Raw genomic sequence first — 12,919 nt, 5'->3', positions numbered from 1 at the left:
ATTATTAAAAATTGTACTTACCACCCAGAGCTGATTTTTTAAGATGTTTATTTATTTATTTGAAGTAATTACAAAGAGAGAGGGAAAGACAGATCTTCCATCAGCTGGTTTACTCCTCAGATGACTGCAATGGCCAGGGCTGAGTCAGGTGGAAGTGAAAAATTTCTTCGATGGCTCCCACATGGATAGCAGGGCCTAAGCACTTGGGCTGTCTTCGGCTGCTTTTCCCATGCCGTTAGCAGAGAGCTGGATTAGAAGTGGAGCAGCTGGGACATGAACTGGCACCCAGTTGGTATGTCAGCCTTGGAGGTACCACTAAGCCACAATGCTAGCCCCAAGAGCTAATTATTTTTATGTTTCTTTTTCATATTTTTCCCAAATCTTTGTTTTCAACAGCATTAAGAAATAGAAATAAAACTAAAGTTTTTTTTTTTCCATGCCATGGCCTATTACCCTATTCCTGTCACCCAAAAGTAGTCATGATTGTGGATTTGATGTGAATCTTTTCAGAATATTCTTTACTACATTTATATAGATAGATAAAGAGATATAATTTTCACTTAAGTGTTGTTTAAATATATGTAGGCATAAATGTAACCCATAGAAGTGCAATCATTCTGTTACTGGTGAATGGCTGGGTTCATGTCTTCACACAAGAAAGAATTTAGGCATGAGACAGAGTAGTGGAAAGTAAAAGTAGCAAGGTTTATTAGGGAAGGGACATCTGTAAGGACGGATGGGCACCTCTCTAGACAGAACCTGAAGAACCTGAGTGTGCCCAGTCACTCGGACTTGGCAGGGGTGGGGGCGAGGTTACATGGTTGAGTGGAGAGATTACACCTGACCATGCCAGGTGGGCTGCTCAGCATAGAGGCAGAGGGCTGAGTGCGCAGTTCGGTTGAGGTTGGGGGTTTTTAAGGAGATGGGTCTTTGTCTTCACACATCTCCTCCTGAAACAAAGGATTTTATGGATGTAAATATTAAGAATTTCCTATCTGAGTTTTCCCCTGAAGGTATCAGACAGGAGGAACACTAGCTGGCGCCCTCCTGAGTTAGAGGAAGGGTGGGCAGGACCCCCCAGAGAATCGGGATCCAGAGCAGGATGTTTGAAATGCAGATACTGGGCTGTATCTGGGAGATTGTGGAAGATTTGTCAGGCAGAAGGGGCGGGGACCCCCACCTGGCAGGTTATCAGGTAGAAGAGGGCAGGGCAGGATGCAAATACCGGGCAGCCCCTGAAACATTATTGGGATGACTTTGAGATGCAGATGCATATGCTGGACATATACTTCTCTTTAGGCCTGTCACACACACATAAGCTCCTATCTAACTTCCTACCTAACAATTCCTTCTCCCACTTCTTCTCCTTTGCTGTTTTTGCCATTGGTCTGTTTTTTCTTTGGTAAAATTTAAAAATTTCCTTTAATTCAAGAGGTGAACATTTTCAGGATTAGTATTTCCACACATCTGGGGAGGGGGAGTGAGGGAGAACGGAAGAAGTCAGTTTACTCAACTCCTGCCAGCTAAGACTAGTCTGTTAACATGTTGATTGACATTACTTGCTGGGACCCATCCTTTGTGCCAGCCCATTACTTACTTCCTCCCCAGCACATCTCCTTGGATGAATTAACTGTCCTCATGGTATGCGGATCTCCTCACACCCTCCCTTCAATCCTCCACAGTCAGGGTTCTTCCTTTCCACCCTACCCAAGTCCCTGCATCCCATGATCAATTCTCAGTCTTCTTCCTATTCAACTTATGAGTAGTGTGAGGCACCACAAAGCTGAGTCACCCTTGACTCCTCTCCCTCACCCTCCATATCGGTCAGCAAAGTGCATCTGCCTCACACTCAGAATCTGACCCTTCTCAGCCAGCTACCACCATCACCCTGCTTCAAAGTATGATCACTGCTGATAGAGATTATCGTGGTAAACTCTGAACTGCAAACCTGCATTTGCTGCCATTGCCATCTGAATGATTGTGTCCCTCCTGCCCCCAATTCATCTGTTGAAATCCTTACCCCAAGGTGTTAGCTTTAGGAGTGGGGCCTTTGGAAGTGATTAGGCCATGAGGGTGGAGGCCAGTGGATGGTATTGGTACCATTCATGAAAGAGACTTGAGAGAGATCCCTCGCCTCTCTGCTCTGTGGGGTTAGAGTGAAAAGATCCCAGCCGTCAGGAAAGAGAACTCAGCAGACGCTCAACTTGCTGGCACTTGAATCTTGGCCTTCCAAGCCTCCAGATTATAGGAAATAGATTTCTGTTGTTTATAAGCAACCAGTCTATGACATTGTGTTGCAGTAGCCAAAAAGGACTAAGCCAAGTCCTTACCCCCTTCCCACATATTCCAAACACAATAGCCAGAGCAACTTAATATTTAATCGTATCATGTCACAATGTCTCTTCAGCAGCTGCCTACCCAACTCCAGGAACCCCCTGAGCAGCTGTAGAATGATTTCCATGGGTCAACATGACCGGTCGCTTGCTACCTCACTTTGACCCCATCTGGCACTTCTTCCTGCTCACTGTGTTCTGGAGTCTTTCCTATTTCTCAAACAAACCAAGCACTCTGCTGCCCATCAAGGTCAGTGCCATTTGCTGTTCTTTCTGCCAAGCATGCCTTCCCTGATCATCAGTGTGGTTCAAACCCTGTTTTCCCCTAGCTCTGCTAACAGTGAGGTTGTCTTTCTATGCAGGGACCATTCCTCATAGCAGTCACAATTGCCTTTTCCGGCTCTATTGTTCTCCATAATGTGTGTCACCCCCCTGAGGTACCTTATCTTTCCTTGCTCTTTTATTTGCCATAGCTGATCCCTTCAATCTGACTTCCACGAAGCAGGAAACTTGCTAACAGGCCTGGAGTTCTGTCACTGGTGTGTACCGCTTTCTGGTCTTGTCTCTGGGCCTCCAGTTTCCTTATTCATAAGCTTTACAAAGCCACTGAAATGTTGGTTGTAACTTTCTGCATCCTACATGGTACTGTTGAGTTAGAAACAGGAAATAAGTCTCTGGTTTTCTTTCTTTTTCCAAATCATCATCCAATTTTGTTGAATATTGCATTTTTTTGGTTTTTCAGTTGAATATTTATTATTAATGCCCAGACTCACTTTAAAATGAGGGGTCTAAGAGACAATTTAAAACAATACTGAAGTGAGATGGCAGAAAGCAATACATGGGGTGGAGGGGCTTGGGTGGGGGGAGAGGCTGAAACAAACCCAAGGGTCCAAATGCACCTCAAAAGGTCTTAGGCACTTTGTAAAAAGCTGGACCACAAATATGGTTGAGCTTCCTATCAGGCAACACAAAGAGGGAATCAAGTTATAGAACTGAACGTTCACAGGATACAGGTACCAATGACTGGGCAGTGCTGCCGCTTCTGGATCTCAGAATTTATTTTCATTCCAAGTCTTCCCATGGGGGATATGGTTCAACATTGAAACCCCGACAACTTGATTTCAGTTACAAAAGTAAGAAATAGTCAGCTTCTCCCTTTCTCTTACAGTCTCTCTCAACGAGGACAGGCCAGAGCATGGGTAACTCTTGGATGGAACTAATGCAACTTGGCCACACAACTCTCAAAGGGCTGATTCGATCCAAGAGGGACAAAACGATTCAAAATGCAGGCCAGGGACCTCCAGGGGTCTCTGAGGCTTTCCCAGGAGGTCTATGTGGTCCTATCCACATTATAACACCTGGACAGCATCTCCGATGGTTTCACTAACCCTCTAAGCAGTGAGGATGGCGGAGTTTCCCTGGGGGCACGTGTGTGGTGTAGTGACAGATCAGAGGCAGCGCCAGCTGTGAGAATCCAGTCTCTTCAGATTCGCAAACTGCCTTTTTTCTGTAGGGGCTTGTTACTTATATTTTTAAATGATTTGATAAATATTTTCCCATGTTCTCTTTTAGTTTCTAATAGAGTAAGCATCTGTAAGTATAAGCCACACAAATAGAACCACTTTGGAGCTCTTGAAAAACAATTTTTTTTTAAGATTTATGTACTTCTTTTATGGCCGCCTACGGTTGGAGCTGGGCCAATCTGAAACCAGGAGCCAGGAGCTTCCTCTGGGTCTCCCACACAGGTGCAGGGGCCCAAGCACTTGGCTCAGCTTCCACTGCTTTCCCAGGTGCACTGGCAGGGAGCTGGATCAGAAGTGGAGCAACTGGGATGAGAACTGGTGCCCACCCGGGATGCTGGCACTGCAGGCAGCAGCTTTACCTGCTCTGCCACAGAGTTGGGCCACCCCAAAAAATTTTTTAGAGTGTAACAGGGCCCTGAGACCAGAAAGCTTAAGAACCACTGGTCTAAGGAAGACTTCCCCCAAAAGTCTTCTGCTGCTAGCTCCAGTCCTAGAAGATAAACTGCGAGAAATGCTGTCATCAACTACACCTGGCCATGCTATGCCTGTCTTGGAAATCATCGAATGACAAGCTAATACACCTCGTCCCCTTTATTAACGCTTTCCCAAAGGCACGTGACTGAGCTGCGCCCTTTCGAGAGCTTCAGGTATCAGCCTGGGGTGCCCCTGGGTCGCCCAAGCAGGAACAGCAAGGCCGTGGGTCAGTCCCCAGGGACAGCATGCCTTGCACGCCAGCATCTGCCACGGGTGGACAGCAGAGTCTGAAGTGACGTCTCCGAGCACCTCCAGGCAGCTGGGTGGGATGCTCAGCCCCTTTCTCTCTGCAGGGAGGCGGGCCAGGCCAGGCTCTGGTCCAGCAAGATGGCTGGTGGAGGCCCTGTGGTTTTCTTCCACAGAGCGCAGGTGCAGCCGTGTCAGCCCGGCCATCCCCCACCACAGGTGGTGCCACGCACTGGCTACACTCAGAAGCATCGGACTCTGCTGTGTTAACTTCTTGGTGACCCCACCAAAGCAAACAGTGGTCAAATGGACCTCTATGAGTCAACTTCCTTTATTGAGCTGTTATCCCTACGTCAATTAAACGTCAGGGAGTGCGTACCAGACACGGTGACATGCTTTGAGGACCATCAATCTCCTTTCATTTTGGCAGGAATTGCATAACTGAGTCAGTTATCTATTAAGAAAACTCTAAGTTCCCAAGAATAAAATTATGCCATCAGCCATTTCATCTAAAGACAGCCTACAGCCATATGCAAGGCACCTTTTCAGAAACATATAATCTAAAAGGGGCTAGAATGAGCAGTAGAGAGACAGGGAGGGAGGGAGGGAGGGAGCCGGGAGTGGGGGAGAGGAATTTCAGTCTCCTCTCAGCAACACCTGGTGAGGGACCTGGTAGACAATGATTCCACAAACACCTGCCTCACCAAATTGCAAGTTACCTTTAAAATGTTCACTTGTACAAACAGAACACTGCACAAATTTCTAGTCCAAGAATGCTTCTTGGTACTTAAGAGTTTACAAAAAAATACTTGAAGGCCATTGTGAATTAAAAATAAATCATTTTACTGTATGCATATTTGCGCTCCTGTTAATTCACCGTGATTTGGACCATGCACATGGGCATACACAGCTGAATGGGCTTTGTAGTAACTTAGTTTCCAATGCAGAGCCACCTTCCAGGAGCCGTGGGTAAGCGGAACTGGTTATTCCTAAACAGCCCCACTACCCTGTCCCCAGAGAGCCTTTCCAACATGGACGTTTTAGAAGAGCCCCAGGTCCAGCAGGGAGGGTTTTCGGCGCAATCTCTCTCTCTCTCTCTCTCTCTTTTTTTTTTTTTTTTAATTTTTGACAGGCAGAGTGGACAGTGAGAGAGAGACCGAGAGAAAGGTCTTCCTTTGCCGTTGGTTCACCCTCCAATGGCCGCCGCTGCCGGCGCAGCGCACTGATCCGATGGCAGGAGCCAGGTGCTTCTCCTGGTCTCCCATGGGGTGCAGGGCCCAAGTACTTGGGCCATCCTCCACGGCCCTCCCTGGCCACAGCAGAGAGCTGGCCTGGAAGAGGGGCAACCGGGACAGAATCTGGCGCCCCGACCAGGACTAGAACCTGGTGTGCCGGCGCCGCAAGGCGGAGGATTAGCCTAGTGAGCCGCGGCGCCGGCGCGGCGCAGTCTCTTATTTGGAAGATGGCAAAACAGCCGAGGCCCTTCCTGGTTGCTCGTATGCACATCACAGCTCTGTCAAGGGTAAAGGCTGAATAATAAGCAGGTCCCCTCCAAACATAGCGAGGGGAGATGGCTTCATTTTGGGGGAAGGCAAACCAAATCATGAAAACCTGCTAACGGTGTAATTTATTCCAGGGTTCTTTTGGATACTTAATGTGAATCCTTGGGCACAGTCTCTCATTACAAGTCATCTTATTGATGGCATTGCAGTTTGTTTCTCCAGCTTTCATCCGATAGCCAGGTGATTTATTATGGTCCCTGCCACATCGAAAGCACGCAGATGTCTATACTCGTAATCAGAGTTGCTGACAGCCTCTCTCATTTCCTGCCAAATGGATCTGACCACACTTTTAACCCTGGAGGCTGCACATCTTCTTGAACAATTCCAGCCCGATTTATGGCTTGTTCTTTCTGGTACTCCTCCAGCCTCATTAGGGGCCAGAAGTAGATGGGGTAAAAGGCGGTGCCGATCAGGGAGACGAAGCCACCGAAAATGAGCGTGGTGCGCATGTTGCAGGGCATGACGCCCGGCTTAGGGCTACCCCGACCCGCCGAGCACCCAGCGCTCTCGGAAACATTGCTCCCGCCGGTGAATATTGCATTTCAATATTTCTAATGGGACATGCATCATGGTCTGAATATATTTGTGATTTTTTTTCAGTTAGGTGATTTTGATCCTTCAGGAATATGGCTTATTTTCTTGGGCTAATTTTGTGCAAACTCCTGCCTATGGCTTAATCTTCATCACCTTTCAAATCAATTGATCATAGGTAATTTAGATAAAGCATCTACTTTGACTTCCTACCCAGTGATCAATAGTGACTGTTCAAGAATAAATAAGTATATTTACTTCTTGGTGCAGTAAGTACTGCATGCCTCAGCTACTATCACACAAACTCACTGCTGTGTTCTGAAGGCAAATGCTTTTCTCTGTAGGAGGATAAACTTTGTAGTAGCACGAGCCACAGACTCTTCAGCTTCAGAGGATATCCTTTCTATCATCCAGAGAAATACATTTTCAAATTTGTTTACCACTAAAAGTCTAAAGAGATCTCAATTATTTTTATTTACTCATTCAAGTTAGCTAGACTTTGATGGCCTTACTCAAAGCCTCAGAGTAAAAGAAGAGTCTTAAAGAAATAAAAGCTATTGTACAGTCTCCTAGGAATCATAGTTTATATTTATCTGCAAAACATACTCCATTTCAGTAATACGTATGTTAGGCATAATGGTAAATCATCCTAGTTTTAGTGTCTGTAGCTTATAAAAGCCCTTGGTGGATCTGTCATTTGACCCTCACAGTCCAAGTATCCTTACTTTATTGAAGTGGAAAGTGACTCTTAGAAAGTGGAGTGTCTTCCTGGTGGTCAAACAGCTGGTATATGATGAAGCCAGCTTTCAAATCCCAGCCACTGATCTCAATGACAGAGCCTAGGTGCTTGGCGCTATCCTGTGTTTTTGACCCTCCTGCATTTTAGAATCACCCAGAACTCTTTCAAAAATACAGATTCCTGGGCTCATCCCTCCTAGGGATGTGCGATCATTGATTCTGCAGCGGGGCCAGGAATCATATGTTTTAAAAAGACAACTCCTCAGGTGACTGTAATTAGCAGCCATTCAGCTCTCCTCTGCCACCTCCCTGGACTGAGATGAAACCGTATGTAATGAACCCCTAATCAAGAGAAGCAGCAACTGAGCTCAGAAAATAGAAAAGAATGGTGTCTTTATTTTGTTGTGCCTCCATGTCATTAGAAAAAAATACCGGGTGTCTGAAAATCACTAGTGAGAGATTGAGCGTTTTTATTAATACTCATAGGAAGGCAGAAGCTTCTGGAGGTTACACGGCCCCTCAGGGAAGAATCCTGAATACCTTGGAACAGCCGAGGACTCTCTTAACAGCTAGTTGTGGTCAGTAGATCAGTTTATGATGACCTTATCGTGATCTCTTTCCTTTTGATGATGCAGAAAATGTTAATCAAGGTCATCTCTCTTTTGGCTCATCATAGGAGTTGACTCCAGCCAAAGACTGTCCACTTTTTTAAGTTTTGAAGTGCAAAGACTTGGCTATTCAATTTGTCTTTGCTCTCCAGTTTCAAATGAGGTTGACACATCTCCAAGGCTCTCTTTGGCTACTTTTCATGCTCTGATCTCAGGAACACGATGGGATTGTCTGTTATATGCATGTCGGCCTCTTTGGAGTCTATTCTCTGTGTGTTTTTTAACTAGTCTTGATGCTTGATTTATTATGCCTGTGTTCTGCTGTCTTGGAAGGGCCTCCTCAGAATTCTGGCCCTGTGTTGTTTGTGTCTATTCATCTTTACTGTTGTGGTGTGACTGCCTACATTTTAAATAATTGGCTTTGAGGAGGCAAGAGGCAACGAGGCAAAACTAAGCCCAGTCTTTAGATCCAGATCCACCAGCCTGGGTGGCAATTGCAGCACTGCCACTTATAAACTGGGTAGCTTGAGCTAAAAATATAATCTGTTAGAACATCAGTTTCTTCATTTGGTTTGAGGATGAAGAAAATTTATTTTAAGTGACCAATGTAGTGTGGGTGCTCAATCAATATTCATCTCTTTTCCCTTGTTTTCTGAGATTGGATTCTGCTTTTCAGATAAGAGGTCTGGCTGTCCAAAGATGCAGTTTACTTGGCTTTATATATTCTGCCAAGAAACCATTTAACATGTGGATAGCCACCTGATGTATTCATCCATTTTCCAGTACTATAACAGAATACCCATGGCTGGGTACTTCATAAAGAAAATAAGTTTGCATAGCTCATAGTGTTTGAGGCTGAAGGTCTGAAGTTTTGGCCTCTGGTAAGAGGCCTCTGGCTGGGTCACATCATGGTGGATGACATCATGATGTGAGGGAGGGGCCTCATGGCAAGACAGGAAAAGTCACGGACAACCTCCTACTTGGCCCCCCTTCTTGAAGGTCCGTTCATTGTTCAACATCGCCACACTAAGGATCGTGCTATCGACAATGAATCCTTTGGGGTCATGCCACTTCCAAGCTCTAGTGCCTATGAAGGGAAATGATATATAAAAATCCCTGTCCTTCTCCATAAAGCAAAGAAAACAAAAGGATGTATGCACACAAACACACACCAATGAAGTGTTCAATACACCATGTTCCAGGAACTTTCCTCATAAACACTTGTTGAAGTAGTAGCCATTACTCATGTTTTAACCTTAGGGACTTGTGGGTGAGGAGCTGGCACTGTAGCATAGTGGTTAGGGCCACTGCCAGCATCCCATTTAGGCACCAGTTCATGTATGGATGTTTCACATCTGATCCAGCTCCCTGCTAATGGCCTAGAAAAAGCAAGTGAAGATGACCCAAGTGCTTGAGCCCCTGCTATCCATGTGGGAAACCTGGAAGAAACTCCTAGCTCCTGGCTCCTGCCTGCCCAGCGCTGGCTGTTGCAGCCATCTAGGGAGTGACCCTGTGAATCCAAGATTCATTCTCTCTCTCTCTCTCTCTCTCTCTTTCTATAACTGACTTTCAAAATGAATAATTTTTAGAGTATCACCTATACTTTGATAAGATTATTTATCTTATAATTTGTGGTTGAGACTAGGAGGATTTAACTTGCCCAGATACACAGAGCTGTAATGGGTCAAGTTGGAATTTCAGTCCTGATCTGTCTGATTTCAAAGATCATTGCCCATTCAGTAAGTATTTTCTGTTTTTTTTTCCCCCTACGGTATCTATTTAAAGAATGGTCAAAGAAACACTTGAACTACGAAGTCCTTTCATAAGCTCTAATTTTTGCATGAAACATTGGAGAGGGTGCAGCATGAGAAATTTTGGAGTGCTGATGATTTGGGCGTGTAGCTGTGTACTTGTATTTATGTTGTGAGTGTGTGTGTCTGTGGAATAAACGTGAGTATAACCAGTTTACCGAATTCCTCATGCAAAGTGGCAGAACTCTGCATGTTCAGAAACCCCAGAGTCTTTAAATAAGAAACTTCTCACATGAGTCAAATATCAACAACACATCTGTGTGGCTAATCAAGGAGGCAGAAGGCCACATTGAGTCAACAGGAAAACTCCCTATAGGATGACATCCCTAAAAGAAAGACCATATGATTTATTTTCTCTAACTCAATTTCCATCTGTTTCATAAAATGAGCTGTATACACATTGAACTCCAGGCATCCAGCCAGGGCAGAGGCATACCAAGGAGCAGACCACCTTTCCTTCCCTAGGGCAGTCCCTGACATGCTCTGCTAAGAGCCAGGCCTGGCTGGGGTAATCTACGAGGAAATACCTTGGACCTCCTCACCGACATCTTAGACCTTTGGGACTTGGTTGGATAGTAGGCCTTTGAACGAGGCTCCACGGCAATTAGGGGGACCAGGTGGGTTCTGCACGTTCTGTGTCTTTCCTAGAGACTCCTCTGACTCAAATTTTCAGACTCCAGATGGTAATTTTGTCAGTTCAGGTAGAGATGCTGCTCAGAGCTGCTTATATTTCTCACGTAAATAGAGAATGGGCCAAATAAATGCTTTCTAGCTAGAGTGTATTCAGGCAAATCTGGTGAAACAGAAACCCTTTCTCATTCACTGCTTTTCTAAAATGATTTACTTTATTTACTTGAAAGACGGAGTTGTAGAAGGAGACAGAGAGAGGGAGAGAAAGAGAGAAGGAGGGAGGGAGGGAGACAGAGAGAGAGAAAGAGAGAGCTCCCACCCACTAGTTCACTCAGCAAGTGGCTGCAATGGCTTGGGCTTGGCCAGGCTGAAGCCAGAAGCCTAGAACTCCATCCTGGTTTCCCACATGGGTGGCAGAGGTCCAGGTACTTGGCTTGTTTTTAACTGCATCCCCAGATACATTAACATTGAGCTGGATCAGAAGTGGAGCAACCAAGACTAGAACTGGTGCCAATATGGAATGCAGTAGCTTAACCTACCACAGTACAATGCCAGCCCCCCTATAATGCTGTAGGAAGAAAATATAAAATATAGGAGTTGCTTATGGTCTAGTGAAAACCAATTAAATCCTAAAAAGTTTTTTTTAGGTAAGAACCAAAGAACTCATCAAGCCTTCCGAAAATTACTGCTTATTTTGTACCAAATATTGGCTCCTCATTTTTTTTCCTAGGTAACAGAAACTTCATCTATTTTGTTTCTAAAGCTTCTTGATATAGGTTACCATAACATCATCAGTATATTTTTAGACAGACATTTTAAGAAATTATTTCTGTGGACAGACTTGTGTTATGGTAAGTCAGTGTTGTAAGGCATTTGCTGTGCAGAGAAAGGGAGTCCACAGGAGGGCACTCCTGGACAGGGTTACATGTCCTCTCCTCTGGGACCTACAGAATTGTTGTAAATACAACACATCCTAGCTGTGTGACATAGGACAGCTACTTACCTACTCAAAAACTTAATTCCATCACCAAGGAAATGGATGTAAGTCTGACCTGTTTCTAATGAGGAATGACATTAAATTGCATAGAATCATGTTATTACTCCAATAATCTATGGTTTGGACACTGACTGTTCCCAAAAGCCTGTGTGTTAAAGGCTTGGTGTCCAGAATGGTGCTGCTGGGAGGCGGTGAAAAAGTTAGGTGGTAGGGCCTAGGGCAGCTCCTTAGGTCACTGGGAGCTGCTCTAAAAAAGAGACGAGAGAGAGAGAGAATGAGAATGAGAATACAGAGACAGAAAGACATCTTTCATCAGCTGGTTCACTTCTTAAGTGGTCACAATGACTAGAGATGAGTCAGATTGAAGTCAAGAGGCAGGAACTCCATCCTGTTCTTGCAGGGGTCAAAGCACTTGGACCATCATTCATCATCCATTGCTTTCCCTGGTGCATTAGCAAGGAGCTGAATCAGCAGAGTAGCCTAGACTGAAATCAGTGCTCTGATATGGAATACAGATATTGCAAGTGGTGGCTTAACCTATTGCACCACAACACTGGCCCCAGGAAGAGAATTCTTGTGAGATCATTTGAGTTCTTGCAAGAGAATTGATGTGGAAGTCTACACGTGGGCGCACCCACTCTCTGATTCCTGGCCATGTGATCCTTCTTAAATATGTGCTCCGTCATTTGCCATAGAGCTCTCTCCAGAGCCTGTGCGGTGCCATTTAGATTTTGAGTCTCCCAAACTGTGAACTAAATAAACCTTTCTTTCCTTTAAAGTAGATTTCTTATATATTTTGTTGTAGCAATGAGAAGCTGACAAATACAATTGAGTAGCCAGTTGTCCATAAATATTACTTCCTTATGAGTCTGCACACCAAAGCCTTATGCTAGGATATCACTTAAAGGAGGATAATTTTGGCTCTGTTGGGTTGTCCTGCCTTTTGGATGAGGAGGGCACTTATTCAGTTACTCAACAGATCTCCTGGAGAACCCATGTATGCCAGGGCACAGTGCTAGGTGCCAGGAAAAGAGATGAAAAGGGCTGTTGGGGAGCAGGCTAGTCAAATAAATAAATAAATCACCATGTGGAGCCAAATATGGTATCTAGATCATGTGCAAGGTAGAGAGATAACAAAAAACAAAGGTTAACAAATTGAGGGTTGAGTCTAGTGTGTTGTGAGTTTTTGTAATGAAGTTCTGTTGGAACATATCTTGCCCCTTTTGCCCTTACAGTGGCAGTGTTGAATACAGTCACTGCTGTTTTAAAAATCACCAAACTATGCAAGGTTTTTCACTAAGAATCACAAGGCATATGGGGAAATGACAGTGAGGACATGACAAAAACGTGGCCAGTATTAGGAAAAAAAAGATAAGAATCTGATAAAGATGTGTTTTAATTTAGATGGAGTATACTCCTTTAATCATGAGGGGCAATACAATATGGAAATGAAGATTTGATAACTT

The 12,919-nt window shown here is 44.8% G+C and overlaps 1 protein-coding gene and 1 pseudogene across 25 annotated transcripts in view; one reads left to right on the top strand and one right to left on the bottom strand.

Annotated features, from left to right (window-relative positions):
• The window catches only part of LOC149124337 (uncharacterized), a 605,541-nt gene that overhangs the window by 44,868 nt on the left and 547,754 nt on the right, over positions 1-12,919 (top strand). The gene's annotated exons all lie outside the window — the stretch shown is intronic.
• On the bottom strand, positions 6,177-6,634 carry LOC127492426 (small integral membrane protein 20 pseudogene; annotated as a pseudogene).

This window comes from Oryctolagus cuniculus, chromosome 10, assembly GCF_051225735.1.
Source record: "Oryctolagus cuniculus isolate XC-2025 breed Fujian yellow rabbit chromosome 10, ASM5122573v1, whole genome shotgun sequence".
NCBI lineage: Eukaryota > Metazoa > Chordata > Mammalia > Lagomorpha > Leporidae > Oryctolagus > Oryctolagus cuniculus.
Note: the sequence above shows the minus strand (reverse complement) of the source record. Positions and strands in the feature narration are given on the sequence as shown.